The sequence below is a fragment of the Misgurnus anguillicaudatus genome, chromosome 2, assembly GCF_027580225.2.
Source record: "Misgurnus anguillicaudatus chromosome 2, ASM2758022v2, whole genome shotgun sequence".
NCBI lineage: Eukaryota > Metazoa > Chordata > Actinopteri > Cypriniformes > Cobitidae > Misgurnus > Misgurnus anguillicaudatus.
This window is the reverse complement of record NC_073338.2, coordinates 19,273,744-19,291,498: the sequence shown is the minus strand read 5'-3', so window position 1 is coordinate 19,291,498 and position 17,755 is coordinate 19,273,744. Positions and strand designations below refer to the sequence as shown.

The window sequence follows — 17,755 nt, the reverse complement described above, 5'->3', positions numbered from 1 at the left end:
ATTTTTGACCCCATAGACATGGTCTTGGTGTCATTTTAAAGTTTTTTCATGCTTTTTCTATCTGAACCACTAGTTTTAGCATTTAACCATGCTGAAAATTTTACTCACATATCTACCTTTTGCACATTTTATTTATGTTCAAAAACTCTTTCTACAGTAGCTCTTTCTAATGGTATTTTTTCAAAATCCTTTTGCACATTTTATTTATGTTCAGTAGCTATTTCTAGCTCAAGCAAATCCACAAATTTATAAAAGGATTAATTATTTTTTACAAGGTCGTCTGTTGACTGCTAAATATAAAACCCCTTCAATATAGGAGTAGAGTCAGCAAAAAAAAATAAAAATAGAGTACCGGCACCTCTTTTGGGCCACTTAAAGCACTGGTTAGGATGTCATTTTTATATAACAAAAAGTTGTTCTAACCCTAAACCCAAGCGAAAATGGTAAAAAATGGCAAACAATTGAGAAACCAATAAATAAAACGACAAAAAAAGATGCCCCGTTTGAGTGAATGGGAAGGACTTGTGTATCATATGCACGCCAAAGTGGAGTTTGGCGTGTGTATTGCACGAGTTTTGCACTTCGTGCTGTTTATCCGCATTTTTAGGAGACTGGGCTGAAAATATAGTTGAGAAAAGTCAACTTAATTTTATAAGTTATAACAACTCACCTGTAGTTATAACAACTCATCTCTAGTCAAGATAAATAATAGTAAGTTGAAATGACTTGTAAATCCGAGTTGATTTAACAAAAACTTTTAAGGCAGCAAAGTATTTTTTACAGTGTAGGTGCTATATGGGCCTTAAAATGGTTCCCCTATGATCAGACCCGTCGCCAGACCTCAGTCTTAAGGGGGGCATATGAAATGCATGGGAGGGCACACTTATTATTAGCCTACAGTACGTATACTTATAATAATATATACTCTATTCGCGCAGCACGTGATCATCACTTTAAACAATCATCAGCAATATGACCAGATAGCCTATAGCCTACACACCACATTACATATAGAAACAATTTTATGAATATCCATAAATCTATACAACATATTACATGTAACACCAGAGACATCTCTCAAACATTGCATTTTAAAGCAGTCAACAAAGGGATATGCATTGCCATGAGACACGTACACACACACACATTCACACACACGCACGCAGACTTTACTGTGGAGGCAAGCGCTATCGTCTCTCCCTCCCCTCCTGTCAGTACAGCGGCAGGCGGCGTTTCTTAGAGCAGAAGCTCCTCATTAATAAAGTGTCCACTCGGAATTAAACTTGTGAGTGAGGTCCTTTTCAGAAGCAAGCTGAATCACCGCAGTGAACAAGTCCATATCTTCTGAATGTAGTAGTATGTTAGGCCCGGGGTCGGGCTCCACGGTAGAGTTCTTCACGGGTCCACTTAGATGCGAAACCCGAGGTCCGACCCGAGACCCGATCGGGTTCGGGTCTAAAAGTTTCACATGTGCCTCGGACACGGGTCGGGTACAACAATAGCGGCATCGGGTCTCGGGTAATTTAAAAATGAATGTGTTTTTTCGGAACGGACCCGAGAAGACCCGAACTCTCTCGCCTGTGTGCATCAATGTCCTTTTCAAACCTCTCATCTGTTTGCCAAGAGCGCCTGCGACATTGTGTGGTTGTCGGAAGGTTCATTTTCGTTGAGACAAACATGTCAGTCAATTATAAATTTACATTTTAGCGGTTAAGTTACGTTGGTGTCGTCGTCAGATAACAAAGTAAAACCAATGGAGCAGCTCGCCAAATTGGTTGCAAGGCCACCGGAGTTTCTTTCTGTCTGACTGCTGCGCGTCTTTTGGAGACTGTTGTTGGGCTTTTAACCATTTGCGGATAATATCCATCTTAAAGCAGTATAGCTAAGCGAAAACTCATCCAGTTTTAAAAAAAGTGCGGTAACTGTTGAGCGGCTACACTGACGTAGGCTACGTCACGTACGTGTCGTACGTAGCCTCGTGATAGGCTGTTGCAGTGTAGCTAGATTCCCATCAATCAAACAAAATCACACCATTGTTTTTTATATTTTTAATGTTTTAATTATAAAGAATACAACATTAATGCAACACAAAATTAGCAACATTAATAATTTAAAATGACAGTATTTTTTTAAATACTGGGGGGGGCACAAGCGTCCTTGAGGGCGGGCCCGGCCCCCTAAGGCCCGCCCATAGCGACGGGTGTGCCTATGATTACAAGCCAGTGAACCACTTTTGGGGCTATTTAGCACCGTTTTTTTAGAGTGTATGAGAGGGTAGTGCATTCCAGAGACTAGGAGCATATGAGGAAAAAGCCCCATTCCCTACAGACCACGAACGTGTCTGTGGAACAGCCAGTAAACCTTGAGCGCAAGTTTCGTGTAGGAATATATAAAGTTAAAAGAGCAGACAGATACTTAGGGGCCAGACCATGCAGTGGCTTATATGTGTGCATAAGGATTTTAAAGTCAACGGGGGGAACCTGACTGGGAGCCAGTGCAGGGACCTCGATATTGGAGTGAGTTATTAAAAGTGTACATTTGTATAGTATGTTTTGTTATAAAAACGATACCAATGACAGTATTATAGACAACAGCAAAGACACTTTAGCCTGTAAATATTGGCAATGTGGCATAAAGTTAAAATGGGACTCTGGCTGTCTTATGTAATAAATACTAAAATAGGAATGTTTATTTAAAATAAAATAAAATAATTAATTTCACACTTTCATTGCCATGTAAATCCAACTAACATATCAAATACAGTAACATTCAATGGAAATGTTTAAATATTCATACATGTACAATAAAAATAGCATGTGTGCCCCCTTACAGTATAGGTGTGTAACTGAATAACAAAATGTACAAAAATGTCTAAACCTTTAAATTGCAATTTTTCTGTGTATTCCATCAGGGTTAGTCAAGTGCCTGTATAAATAAACGATTTTATTGTAATTCATCCCCTTATACAGCTAAGGACCTTCCATGAATTATGCATATGGATATTAGACAGATGTGAAAACATTGAATTGCATTTCACTTCTTTTCCCAGCTTATCATACAACAAGAACAACCTTTGACATGACAGACTGAAAGATGGTCTACAGGATGAAAGACGTCTAATAAATGATTAAAGGAACTATAATTACTTGAGAAAACCGTGTGCCATTTCAAACCGTGTTTACATGCCCTTTAAACAACCCTGACATTTCACGCTTGCTTTTTAAGCTCGTTCTACGAAGAGAAAGATATGTAGAGAGCGTGAGAGTAGATTTTACTTACATTACCACCTGAATAGCTCATCAGTATCTCGGCAAGAGAAAGGCCATGGATTACGCTGACCGGGTCCTTGAGCTCCAGCTGGGTGGACATTAGTGGAGAGGTAGATGGATGGAGCAGGAGTACCCGAATCGATACTAACCTGGACTGCCCATACAGAAGAGAGAGAGAAGGATTGTGATGGGATTGTAAATATGAGTTTAACAGATGGAAGCATCTGTGTTTGTTTAAATGAGTTCCTCCCGGCAGTCTTGCAACATGATATACATCTGTGCTACTGTATAATGCCACATTAAATCTGTGGTAAGAAAACCTCTGTTGTGTTTCATCTTAGCATGCAAAAGTAGATATTGTTTCTCAATTAATATCACACCAGCAAAAATGGCAGTATTTCTAGGGATTTCTATGGAGGACTGGGAGTGCAAAAATTAAAAATAAATACATAAATAAATACATGTACAAATATATAAATATATTAATAAATACACTCACCTAAAGGATTATTACGAACACCATACTAATGCTGTGTTTGACCCCCTTTCGCTTTCAGAACTGCCTTAATTCTACGTGGCATTGATTCAACAAGGTGCTGAAAGCATTCTTTAGAAATGTTGGCCCATATTGATAAGATAGCATCTTGCAGTTTATAGAGATTTGTGGGATGCAAATCCAGGGCATGAAGCTCCCATTCCACCACATCCCAAAGATGCTCTATTGGGTTGAGATCTTGTGACTGTGGGGGCCATTTTAGTACAGTGAACTCTTCAAGAAACCAATTTGAAATGATTTAAGCTTTGTGACATGGTGCATTATCCTGCTCAAAGTAGCAATCAGAGGATGGGTACATAGTGGTCATATAGGGATGGACATGGTCAGAAACAATGCTCAGGTAGGCGGTGGCATTTAAATGATGCCCAATTGGCACTAAGGGACCTAAAGTGTGCCAAGAAAACATCCCCCACACCATTAAATCACCAGCAGCCTGCACAGTGGTAACAAGGCATGATGGATCCATGTTCTCATTCTGTTTACGCCAAATTCTGACTCTACCATCTGAATGTCTCAACAGAAATCGAGACTCATCAGACCAGGCAACATTTTTCCAGTTTTCAACTGTCCAATTTTGGTGAGCTCGTGCAAATTGTAGCCTCGTTTTCCTATTTGTAGTGAAGATGAGTGGTACCGGTGGGGTCTTCTGCTGTTGTAGCCCATCCGCCTCAAGGTTGTGCGTGTTGTGGCTTTACAAACTCTTTGCTGCATACCTCGGTTGTAACGAGTGGTTATTTCAGTCAAAGTTGCTCTTCTATCAGCTTGAATCAGTCGGCCCATTCTCCTCTGACCTCTAGCACCAACAAGGCATTTTTACCCACAGGACTGCCGCATACCGGATGTTTTTCTCTTTTCACACCATTCTTTGTAAACCCTAGAAATGGTTGTGCATGAAAATCCCAGTAACTGCGCAGATTGTGAAATACTCGTCTGGCAACAACAATCATGCCACGCTCAAAATTGCTTAAATCACCTTTCTTTCCCATTCTGACATTAAGTGTTTGGAGTGCTAAATGTATTGAAGCAGCTGCCATGTGATTGGTTGATTAGATAAGTGCATTAATGAGAAATTGAACAGGTGTTCCTTATAATCCTTTAGGTGAGTGTATGTTTTTGTGTCCCTTTCTGACTGTGGTATATGGCGGTGTTATCTGAACTATATTGAGTAATTAACAATCTTTTATATGATTAATTTACTGCTTTCATTCATATCAAGTCGCTCAATAAGACATAAAATACTGAAGCTATTCATGAACTGAAAAGACGAAGGCCTTGAATACAGTGAAAGACTTGGTTATAATAAAATGACCATGCAGTCTAGACAGACTACACTTTAACAAATGCTGGGTTATTTTTTTTAAAAAGCGACCAGTCTAGCCTGTTGAGTTAAATTAACCCAGAAAATGTTTGTTTGACCCAATAATGGATTAAAACAACCCAGAATTTTGCTATCGTTCAACCTTGCTCAGTATTTCAAGCAGAAAATACATTAAAAAAAAAAAACATATTCTTGTTAAAATTCAAGTAAAAAAAACAGTCTCTGAGTTGCTGCTTTATTTTGAATGCTAAAGCTATGCTCAATCTGATCAAACCTATTATTTAATAAACGTGACCATGTCTGTGAAATCCAGGCTAAAGTCTCATAACCTAATGATGAGATTAGGAATTTCAAAGTTTGATTTAACTTCTCGCTTTCACTTTAATTTCAATCTTTGGCACGACCGTACTCAATCAATATTAATGATATCAAGATCATATTTACAAATAATGTTCTTTACATTATATAGGATGATTATATATATATATATATATATATATATATATATATATATATATATATATATATATATATATATATATATATATATATATATATATATATATATATATAACAAAACGATTAGCTGGATTTTTACAGACTGGGTCACACATCTGCTGGTTCATACGAACTTTCATACCACAGAACAGATGAAGATGATGGTATGATGGTATGGAAATGTCCGGATGATTTGTCCTGCAGATATATGTCAGTTAATTTGCAGCAGAAACCTGGTTTCAGAGGTCACATCAATAAGTCTTCATTTCAGCCACATGCACCATTAATCATTCAAAGTCACATCAGTCATCAGATAGGACTAATGTGCTGTCTATAGATCTCTCACCCTTCACTTTCAGTGTCTCATTGATTCCATTTGCTTTCACACCAGATATCTGTGACATCCTTTCTACGAATGCCTGTTTTGAACTAGACGGCAGTGAGGTCAAGGAGACAAAAATGAGTAGGGGTGAGCGGAGCACAAACTAACGCGGGGTTAATTGTAACACAGCTACTTTACATATTTATACAAGGCCAAGCAATATGTGCTTTTGGTCTTTTTCTCTTACTGTCAGAAGATGATCTCCTGTGAATCTGTGAACATTTTGATGTGTTTTGGTTAAGATATAAAAAAAGAGTGATTTGGAGGCATAAAAGTAAATTTCTTCATCTTATGTTTTTCTTTATTTCTGAGTCGGGTGTGTAAGTCACCAAATCCAACCTTATATTATTTGTATCACTATCTTGTTACCTAAAACATAACACCATTTTAAAACATGTCAGCAACTCCTAGTAACTGATAGCTGGGATTGAAAACATTTTTACACAGCGGGGTTAGTTGTAACACAGTGTTACAATTAAGCCTCCAGTATACAATGATAATGAAACAAAAATAATGCTAATACTATTCATCAAAATGATAACTGTTAATACAATATCAGGGGAAATAACTCACAATTATGTTTTTTTTTGTCTTAATTGTGCAGCCCAAAAAAATCTATTTTTATGCATTGATGAATAATACAAGGATGTTTAGATGAAGGATGATGGAGGATGAATGTGTGGATATCTATATATTATAGGCAGAAATATAAACAATATCCACCTTTAGTATATATTCAGAATTTTATTGAATTATTTATGTTTAAACACAATTTTCTAACAGGTGTTACAACAAACCCTCTATTTGTTACAATGAACCCCACCAGTTGTAACGTTTGCACTCCTGTCACTTTCAGTGTAATTGTACGATAACAGTAGGTCCCACAAACAAACTTTAAGTGTTCATTTGTAGCAGAGATGTGTGTTTTGATTGTGTAAAAAAAAAAGATTAATCCAACAAAAATATTTTTTGAATGATAAAGCCAAAGCCAAAAAGCGTTGTGCCTCGCTCTTCCCTAATGCTAAAAATACATTTACAGTTTGTCTAATAAAATGACAATCTGAAATCAATTTGAAATAATATTAAATGTCTCAGTTTGTTATTTCATCTGGAGGGAACAATTAAATTGTCTGTTTAGCAGCATGTGTGTGTGTTTTTTTAATGTAGCTATTCATTTATTCAGACTATACTGTATAGCAACATGATTATCCCCACAGAACACAATTGCTCATTTATTTATTTATTTTTTGGACACAAACACAGATACTTTGATTTGCCAAACTGTATTTAAATGAATTTAATTAATCACACTACCAGTTATTCAAAAAAAATAAAAAAATAAACAATCAATAATTAATCATCTTAGGCAAATGAGTATATTACGTAGGTCACTGAGTGATTTATTGTAGAATAAGTTACCCATATATCAACAGCGACATAATAATATGAAAGGATCTCCTTAGTTATGGACCATTGCCTTTAGTGATTTCGCAGTATAAAGTAATGCAGTGTTAGTGTCAGCATATTCAACAATGAGTCCGAATAAACGAATGGGTGTGAAACAATCCACACGTGGAACGTACATGATGTATATGTTTACTGTTCTTTAGCAATGCACCACATTTATCAATAATGCATTTTCGGTAACTTTCAAATATTAAATGCACTCTGGTTATAAGACATTATTTATTAGGGAAAATAAAACCTCTGGTAATTTAAAGAAAAGCATAACAAGCATAACTCAAATTGTGCATAATTATGTTCCCCAGCAAAGCGAAAGCTTTGTCCCGCTATTAAAGCATTTACAAAAGGACATGTAAAGCTCTTCAATGATTTCCTTCTGTTTTTAACATGCCCACATTTACATAACTAGTGTGCAAGTGTTATGCTTTTATAACCCTTTTAACCAAAGGAACAAGCTCTTTAAAGCAAAAGGACAGAGAACATTAAAATGGTGGTTTAGGGGGGTTTGACAAAGCTTAAGGTTTATCTTCAACCATACAGATATTTTTATTACAACGTGAAGTTGTGCTTGTTATGAATAATGAATCTTTATTATGCAACGCTTTTTATGGGTTTTCACCTTTGGGGGAACTTTACAAAAGTATTCAATTATTACATTGGATAATTTGATTAAAACCAGGGTTGTGACATTGCAATTTTGTCTTATTTCAGGAGAACACCACTAGGGAGTTTGAAGAAACATCAGACGGTGAGTGTAAAAATTCTTTTCATTTTCATTTAAATTTCAAAAGGAAATCATAAAATGTAAGTAGCTTTATAAAAGCTTGCTTTAGGAAAAACAAGAAGTGATGTCCAAAGGGCATATTTGTTGTAATTAGGGGTAAGCCAATCCGATATTCGGTATCGCTATTAGTCCGATATTTGAAAAAAAAAATGTCTGGAATATTGTAGGAGTCGGGGAGTACAATCCGATACCAACACGGACGTTAACTGTCATGGCAACTTGGCGTAAAGTGTGGCAATTAAAAACTATAGCTAAAGCATAGCAATAGATGAGACCTGTCTGTCCTCATCATGTCCGCTGTTTGGAGTTATTTTACAGTCAAGAAAGAAAAAACTAAGCCGAGTGCAACATATGTAACATAAGTGTTTTGAGAGGTGACAGTGGTGGCAGTTTTGAGGTCAAGGGGTTGAAGAGTTAAACATTCAGACTGTGGGTTAGATCCATTTTAAATGGTTAGTTTTATACTTGTGTTTTACAGTTCAATCCCAAATGTTACACTGTGAAAAAACTACACTGTAGTAGTGTCTACCTTATATGTTTTTTTAGTGCATCTACTGTGATATTAGATGTAATGCTTAAACTCTAATTTGTGAGTGCCTTACTGTTCTGTACATTTTGTACACTGTAAGACTTTTTATTGTATATATGCTGTAACAACGTGTTGCCAGTGAGTTACTGTAACTGCCCCATTACAGTACCATAACTGTACAAGTTTTTTACAGTATGATGACTTTACCGCAGTTCCACTTTACAGTTTAATACCCTTACTGTAACCTAGTTTTAAAAATATATTGCCTTAAAAGGGGAATCAAACCCGGGTCACCCATGTCATAGGTCCATAACACCACAACAGTGCCACAGAGTCACTTAATAAAAGTTACTCGCTACACTCCCCAAGTAGCCTCTTTTGTCACTCTCCCATCACTCCGAGGAGCGAAATCTTTGCATCACTACTGTTTTGAAGTCTTTAGGTAAAATTCAAATCTGATGTTTATCCATAATCCCTTTCTTGTTTATATCTACAATTCTCAATAAATGATTTACACTGCTGAAAAACAATTCACATTTTGAAATTTGCTTCACTGCTAACAGCATAACAAATAAAATGTATTTCATTTCATACACTGTAAAAAATACTTTGCTGCCTTAAAGTTTTTGGTTGATTCAACTCAGATCAAGTCATGTCAACAGAAATTAGTTGTCACAACTTATAAAATATAGTTGAGAAAAGTCAACTTAAATTTATAAGTTATAATAACTCACCTGTAGTTATAACAACTCATCTCTAGTCAAGAAATGAAAGTTGAAAAATGACTTGTAAATCCGAGTTGATTCAACAAAATTTTTTAAGGCAGCAAAGTATTTTTTACAGTGTACATATATTTTATGTTTCCATTTCTATGCTTTTATAACACTGTTTTATTCAACTACAGTAGCACCACAACTGTTGTTTTACAGCAGTTTATCGCAATTCAAAATTCAAAACATACAGTAAATCACTGTAAATGAAATGTTAATACCCATAATGCAATGCATATTACAGTAATGAACTGGAAAGAAAATGATGGTATTTTACTGGGCATTTTGTGGTAAGTAACTGTAGAAATTACATTAAGTCTAACAGTGTATGGAGGTGCTTTTTATGTTTATCATACTTAAGTTATGGTTTACTTCACACCTTTACTTTACATTTGTATGGCTAACAAATGTGATATTTTCAGCTTAATTTATTAAAAGGGTACTGGATCGGTTTCTCTATCGACAGATACTCAAGGTTGTGGTATAGACATAGGAATCAGACATGAAAATGTGGTGTCGGCCCAGCCCTAGTTGTAATAAAATGAAAGTCTAAAATCTATTTGAAATAATATTAATTTCATATATATATATATATATATATATATATATATATATATATATATATATATATATATATATATATATTGATTTTATTTAAAATGTAAAAAGAAAATCATACATTTGATGAAGTAGCTTTATAAAAAACAGAAGTGATGTCATAAAGGGCATATTTGTTGTGTTTGAATTATGTCAAAGATTATGGTGGGTACCCTAGCTAACACCTAGCTTTACATTTATTTCAAACAGAAATCTTTTTGATTAATTTGTTGTGAAATTGGGATTATAATGGACAGTATCGCTTTGTGGCAGCGAATCATGAGAATTTTAAATTTGTGTAGTATTTTAATTTTAATAAAAACCAGGGGACACTTTAATTTTTAAATTTTGTGCTTTATAGGGGGTCCCTCGATGCTTATAGGAGGTCTGGGACCATCCCAGTCCCCCCTCAATTCGAACACTGATATTTGTACAGTATTGACTTTTTAATGTCTCCTCATCAAAATATGAGGCAAATAATAATAGATACAGTAAATAGATTTTAATTTACAAAAAAAGGCAAGCTGCATTGTATTATTAATTAAATACAGGTATGGGTTTATTCTAATATGCAAAAAAGATAGAGAAACAAAAAGCTCACAGGAAATAAAGCATACACTGACTTTAATTAAACCAGTTATTAATATTGGTCTCCCTTTGTTTTTGATGACACCACTTATTCTCCTAAGTGTTGACTAAGCTGTGCTCACGTGCTGTCTGTTTTTTTTTTTTTTTTGCCAATACTTCCCAAAGTTATCTAAATGCAACATCAGTCAATCAGTGACAGATTTTCATGGCGCTTACATAAAGAGAGAGCTGATTAATATCAGATCCAGGTTGACAGCAGCAGATAAAGAAAAGATTTGAAAGGTCCTCTTCTTTAGGCGGCACTTTCATGTCATTTCAACAAAGAAATCCCACTGCCTTGCGTTAAAAGGTCAGCAAGACAAATCTTTATCACCATCCACCCTACAGTATGTGCATACAGTACCACTTTCATTTAATTATCTTCCAAAGACAACGTAGCACGAAAATTGCAGCATACAGTAAAACAAAACGTCTCTAATCAATTTAGTGTAATTGCTGATTTCGCCTCACAGAAGGAAAGCGTGGTCTCTAAGTAGCTGTCCAGGGTGCTAAATCAATGAAAAGACATCGCTCACTTCCCTTTCCCTCCCTGTAGGCCTCAAGCAACAATCGGTTTAGATACGATGAGCGTCAACAAGCAATAGATGTGTGTAAAGACAATCGGGGAGAGATGAATTCCCCCATAGCTTGGCTGCTCCGGCTCATGCCATTCACACTTAATAGAACACCTCTCATAAAACACCTGTCTCAGAAAAAGCAATAGCATCCTGTCTGCGATAACAGATAGAGAGGAAGTGTAAATACACTGCACTGTGAATAAGATCAACTGAGTCCTGCTAATGCGCTCGGCCTCATGAAGAATCTTTATTAGGTTGAACCACCCTGGAGGTTTTCATCATTTTGGGCTTATGGCTCAGAAATACAAATGAGTAATATCTCTCTGCTGGTTAAAAGCAGGCAGCAGATGAAACATGTGGTTAGCTGTCCGAAATAAGATGTTAGCTGTCCGAAATAAGCTATGAATTGACTAATATAAAACCTTAAATTGCTATTCATCTCTTCAGTTTTTTGTGCTTAACTGTAGAAAATGGTACACCGATGTATCAGCCTATAATCGGGATCAGCAAATTAAAAAACTTTTCCCACTATAAGACAATTTGGCAAAATGTTTCAAAACAGGCACTGATCAGGCAGATTTTATCCTGGCCATCAAAGGGGGCAGAAAAACGCATCAGTACTCATTGGGTCACTATAGCTATGTTTCCATGCAAAGTTATGTGCATAATTAAAATCCCATTAAACATTTGCAAATAAAGCAGCGGCATCCAATGAGCTAAAGAGAGCAACATCATCACTTCCTGATGAACTGACGCTAAGTATCAGTAAGAAAAGTGTAAAGCCAATTTTTTTTGTAAATTATTTTGTTTATTTAGCACTTTCAACAGACCCATGGCCATCCGAAGCACTTTAACAATTTGCTTCACATTCAACTATTCACTTACTTATTAATACACTGACGGCATTGTCAGCCACACAAGGCAACATTCAGCTCGTCGGGAGCAGCTGGGGTTAGGTGGAACCGGAGTTTGAACCCCCAACCTTTTGCCAAAAGTGTAAAGCCAATTTTTGGTAAATGATCTGCATTTATTTGGTGCTTTCAACAGACCCACGGCCATCCAAAGTACTTTTACAAGTTGCCTCACATTCAATACACGCTCAAATTACAGAGTTTAGCTCCAACTCTGATCAAACAACCTGAGCAAGCTCATCAAGGTCTTCATGATCACTAGACAATCACAGGTGGGTAAATTTGATTAGGGTTGGAGCTAAACTCTGTAGTGCTCGGCCCTCCTGAGTAAGATTTGAATAGCCCTGACCTACATGAACCACTGAGCCACAAAGAGTGCAGACAAACACTTTACACCTGTTTTCGGATGTGGTTTCCTGCTGTATGAATTGACAGTAACGTAAGACAATCATCAACATTTAGATATTGTGCGATTAGCTGTGTTCATGCGCATGCTTTCTTGCATGTTTGTATGCACATTTTTAGAATTTATGGCCATCTTCGCGTTTCCATCCAGTGGTTTTTATTCAATACTCCGAAATTAACATAAAAATAGGTGGATGGAAACATAGCTGTGACAACAGAATTGTAGTTTGTACACTCTGGACTTCTAGGATTTTATGCATAAAACTTTAAAACAAGAAGTAAAAAGTGAAACTATTGGTACACTGTAAAAAATACTTTGCTGCCTTAAAATTTTTTGTTAAATCAACTCAGATTTACAAGTCATGTCAACAGAGATGAGTTGTCACAACTTATAGAATATAGTTGAGAAAAGTCAACTAAGTTTTAAAAACTCACCTGTAGTTATAACAACTCATCTCTAGTCAAGATAAATGATAGTAAGTTGAAATGACTTGTAAATCCGAGTTGATTCAACAAAAATATATTGAATATTGTATCTCGGAATATTGTATACTTTATATCGGTGCAATCCCTACTTGTTACTTACATGATCTACTTTATAACCTTTAAAAGTTACTCCCTTTGATGTATTTTATTATATAATATAGGTAAATAAAACATTTAGTTAAAACTTTTGATTAAATGGCACCTTAACTCAAACCATTTAAGGAAACCGGTTGCCTTAAACCATTTAAGGTTTAAAGCACATACATTTAAGTACTGTGAACTTGAGTCATGTGCAGTTATGCACTTATATTTAAGTAGTGTGAACTTAAATATAGGTGCATAACTGCATATGACTTAATTTGTTTAAGTTCACAGTACTCAAATGTATGTGCTTTAAAACTTAAATGGTTTAATGCAACCGGTTTCCTTAAATGGTTTGAGTTGAGTTAACTTTTAGGTTTTACAGTGTATGGTCCGTTTCATGATTTTACATTTCCTTTGGTGTGTAAGTGTGTATTACCGTAAAACTTCAAATAATAGCCGAGTCCCAAATAGACGCCTGTCTCTTTTAGACGCCTGGTGTGACGACAGGTTTGGGTAAATAAACGCCTGTCTCAAATAAAGGCCTGGTCTGTTTTTTAGTTTCGGGTTGTATTTAATCATCTAAAACCCGTCAGATAGTCTGTTTAAGACAGTTCTTTGGTGCAGATTGAACACGCTAAAGTTTTTTTGCTTACCGGTAGATGTCACGTGACAGACGCAGTCGTTCCTTTACTCATCACTATGACAACACAACAAGCTTCGTCGCCAGAATTGAGGTGATGATGACAGTAGCGAAGTGGCAATCGGGAGAGTGGGGACTTTTCCCCGTGGGCCGGTAGTGTTTTGAGGCCGCTGATAATAGCCGGGCTTTCAGTCTTTTGTCATGCATGTACTCCCGCCACACATTGTATTTCTCACGCGGAAACACTATTTATCATATTTAATATGCTGCGGCGCCTAAAATGTATCTGGCCGCACTGCTCTCTCTCTCTATCAAGCCCGTCTTCCCTAGAGTTCTAGTCGAGCGAGCCAATACAAAAAAAAGAAAGAGGCTACACAATAGCCAATCAGAAAATAGCACTGTTGTATCTGGGTAAGATTTCACGCAACAACCAATAAAAAAACATATCCTTGTTTGCTTTATTTATATTGCAAATAATTTAAGACTGTTGTTATTACACGAACTAATTTGTTAAACACATTCAAATTATAAATAAAACGTAATATGTGGTAACCTCCTGCTGTCATGCTGGAACAATTAAATTAAAAGCCTTTCTCTTATAGACGCCTGTCTCTTTTAGACGCCTGGTGTGATGATAGGTTTGGGAAAATAAAAGCCCGGGCTATTATTTGAAGTTTTACGGTAGTACATGTTAACGATATGCAAAAAGTACCTACCCCAAATTAAACTGATCTACACATTTTGCATTTTGTAGTTTTAAAGGACCCATATTATGCAATACTCACTTTTACAAGGTGTTAAAAAGTGGACATAAATGTGTGTTGGCAGTGTGTGAACACAACCACCCTACAATGAAAAATTCCACCCTCTCCTACTTTTTTAATCCCCATTAACCAAAGCAGTCTCATTAGACATGCTGTTTTGATTCTCTTGTTAATGTGATGTCACACTGATAAAGTCCGCACACAGCCACTGACTGAGTGGTTAATTTTACGGCTTAAAGGTACTATAACTTTTTTTAACCAAAAGCACTAGCTCATTTGAATTTAAAGGTACAGGCACAAAAACAGCACATTTTTACTCCCGCCCAATTAGGGGCATTTTGGACATGGTATAATTAATTAATCATGTGTATGATATTTTGATCTGAAACTTCACGGACACATTTTAGGCACACCTTAGACTTATATTGCATCTTGTAAAAATGGGCATAATATTGGCTATTTTATTTATTGGACATGTTAAGATGTTCCTTTTGACAACCCTAGACTTTCTCTTAGTGAAAACGCAACAATTGTACATACAGAGGTGAGGTAGACAGTCTTTTTCAAAGATAAGAATGGAAGAATTCAGGGCCACTGCTTTTAGTTCACAAAAAGGCTTTTGTATTCAAAAGAGCAGACCGTTGTAGTACAACAGCGCACACTTTCTCAAAAGCATTTGGCAGAAAGTGGATTAGGTTATTGATTTTTACAGAATGTCGCATAAATATTTGCGTAATAATGCGGTACAGTACAATCGGTGTTGGCTTAGCTGAATGAGGTTTTCATCTCAATGGTACAGCCCACAATTCATGCGCAGCTCAGAAAGGGATTATGTGTTCGGTACAGCTGAATGATTAGCATGCAAAGTGAAATGAATCGCTTTCATTGATTGAGTTTCACACTGACATTAACAGAGATGAAGATAGACAAGGACCCACTGATGACTTGCATCTTTGTTGCGGAAAGCACTGATGTTAAAATGTGTGTGTATATATATATATAGTATATATACACTGCAAAAAATCACTTTTTCACTTAGTATTTTGGTCTTGTTTTCAGTAGATATATCTAAAAATTCTTAAATCAAGACAATAAGTCTAGTTTTTAGACAAAAACGATATAATTTAAGTGAACTTGTGCTTAAAACAAGCAAAAAATAAAAACTGCCAATAGAATAAGAAAAAAATCTTGAAATACGTTTTTTCATAAACATTTAATTCAAGAAAAAAAATCTTATTCCATCTACCAATTGGGTGAGAAAATTTTGCTTAAATTAAGTGTTTAAGAAAAAAGAAAACTTATTTTTAGATTTTTTTTTCTCACACAATTGGCAGATATTTTTGCTTGTTTTAAAGGGATACTTCACCGATTTAGCATTCAGCTTTGTATCTGTAAAACCCGGCAGTATTACTGAAGTAGTAAGTTATAACAACTCACCTGTAGTTATAACAGGAGAGATATCTGCATTTTGGTTCTGCAAAAAAGTCCTCCGATGATGTAATATGACGATTTTTGCATCATCGGAGGACTTTTTTGCAGAACCAAAATGCAGATATCTCTCCTCTCAGGGGGAAATGATGGAGGGAAACATGGTCATTCAGTAATACTGCCGGGTTTCTACAGATACAAAGCTGAATGCTAAATCGGTGAAGTATCCCTTTAAGTTTAAATTTACTTGAATTGTTTTTTTTGTCTATTTTTCTACACTGTAAAAAATACTTTGCTGCCTTGACAATTTTTGTTGAATCAACTCGGATTTACAAGTCATTTCAACTATTATTTATCTTGACTAGAGATAAGTTGTTATAACTACAGGTGAGTTGTTATAACTTATAAAATATAATTGAGAAAAGTCAACTTAATTTTTTAAGTTGTGACAACTCATCTCTGTTGACATGACTTGTAAATCTGAGTTGATTTAACAAAAAATTTTAAGGCAGCAAAGTTTTTTTTACAGTGTAGACTTATTTTCTTGTGTCATTTTGCTCATCAAGGAAAAGCATCTTAATTTAAGAATTTTTAGATATTTCTACTGAAAACAAGACAAAATACTAAGTAAGTGTATATACACATACTGTATACTGAATACACTTAAACTTTTTTGTTTTGCTACTTAAATGTGATAAATGGCTGTTTAAAATAGTGTGAAATATTTAGTTATCTATGCAGATGTGTCAGGTTTTCTTTTATAATTGATTAAATTAGATTTTTATGTTTTTATGTACCATTTATTTAAAAGTCAGTTTTTAGGGATTTTTACCCCATTCATTCAAGTTTAAAACATATGCAAGATCCAGTAAAACCTTCTTTATCTAAATTTTTGTATAAGGTCAATTGTTTGAGATTATGTGAGGTAGCTTTTATATATATATATATATATATATATATATATATATATATATATATATATATATATATATATATATATATCTTCCTTAGGGTCGGTCCTAAAAGATCTCCTGAAGGATGTTTGGAGACCATTATGTCACCTGGACAAAAGGGGAAAGATGCAATTTTAATTAAAGTTGACAGATTTACCCTCCACATAGGTTTTAAAACATCACCCGTCTGTGCAGATCGAGGCCGAAATGCCAGCGATAAAAATGATTTATGCTAGCCAGGCCAGCCAGGAGATTTCTCTTAGGGATCGGTGCAGGAATTAGCGCAGGCATTGGAAACGTGTACTGTAATGAGGAGAGATGGCATTAAATTCATACCCTTAAAAACGAATGGAGCACCTGGGTCTAGCAGTCGTGCCTCAACGTGGGCTCAATTTATGCACTGAAACTTATGTTCAACCTGGGATCAGACGACAGGCTGCGGAAAAGGAGAAGGTCATTAAAAAAAGAAAGATTCATATTTCTCATTAGATTAAATGCACATGGCAAGACTGAAGATTATCAGCACATTGAAAGACACATTTCTTTTGTCATATTGCTGCACACACTAAACAGCTAATCGTAGACTAGGTCACAAACTCATGCATGTTACAACAGGAGACTTTTCTTCACAGCATGTCACCAAACTGCATGCAGAATTGACTCGTGGCCGTTATTGAACTCCGTTACCCAGAGAAAAATGAGAAAGAGCCCG

General features: G+C 35.7%; 1 protein-coding gene across 4 annotated transcripts in view; it reads left to right on the top strand.

Moving 5' to 3' along the window:
- The window catches only part of tnr (tenascin R (restrictin, janusin)), a 226,242-nt gene that overhangs the window by 42,290 nt on the left and 166,197 nt on the right, over window positions 1-17,755 (top strand). For all 4 annotated transcript variants that reach the window (XM_055201777.2, XM_055201776.2, XM_055201778.2 and 1 more), the window contains exon 2: window positions 8,199-8,235. The gene's annotated coding sequence lies outside the window, so the exon portion shown is untranslated. The remainder of the gene's footprint in view (window positions 1-8,198; window positions 8,236-17,755) is intronic.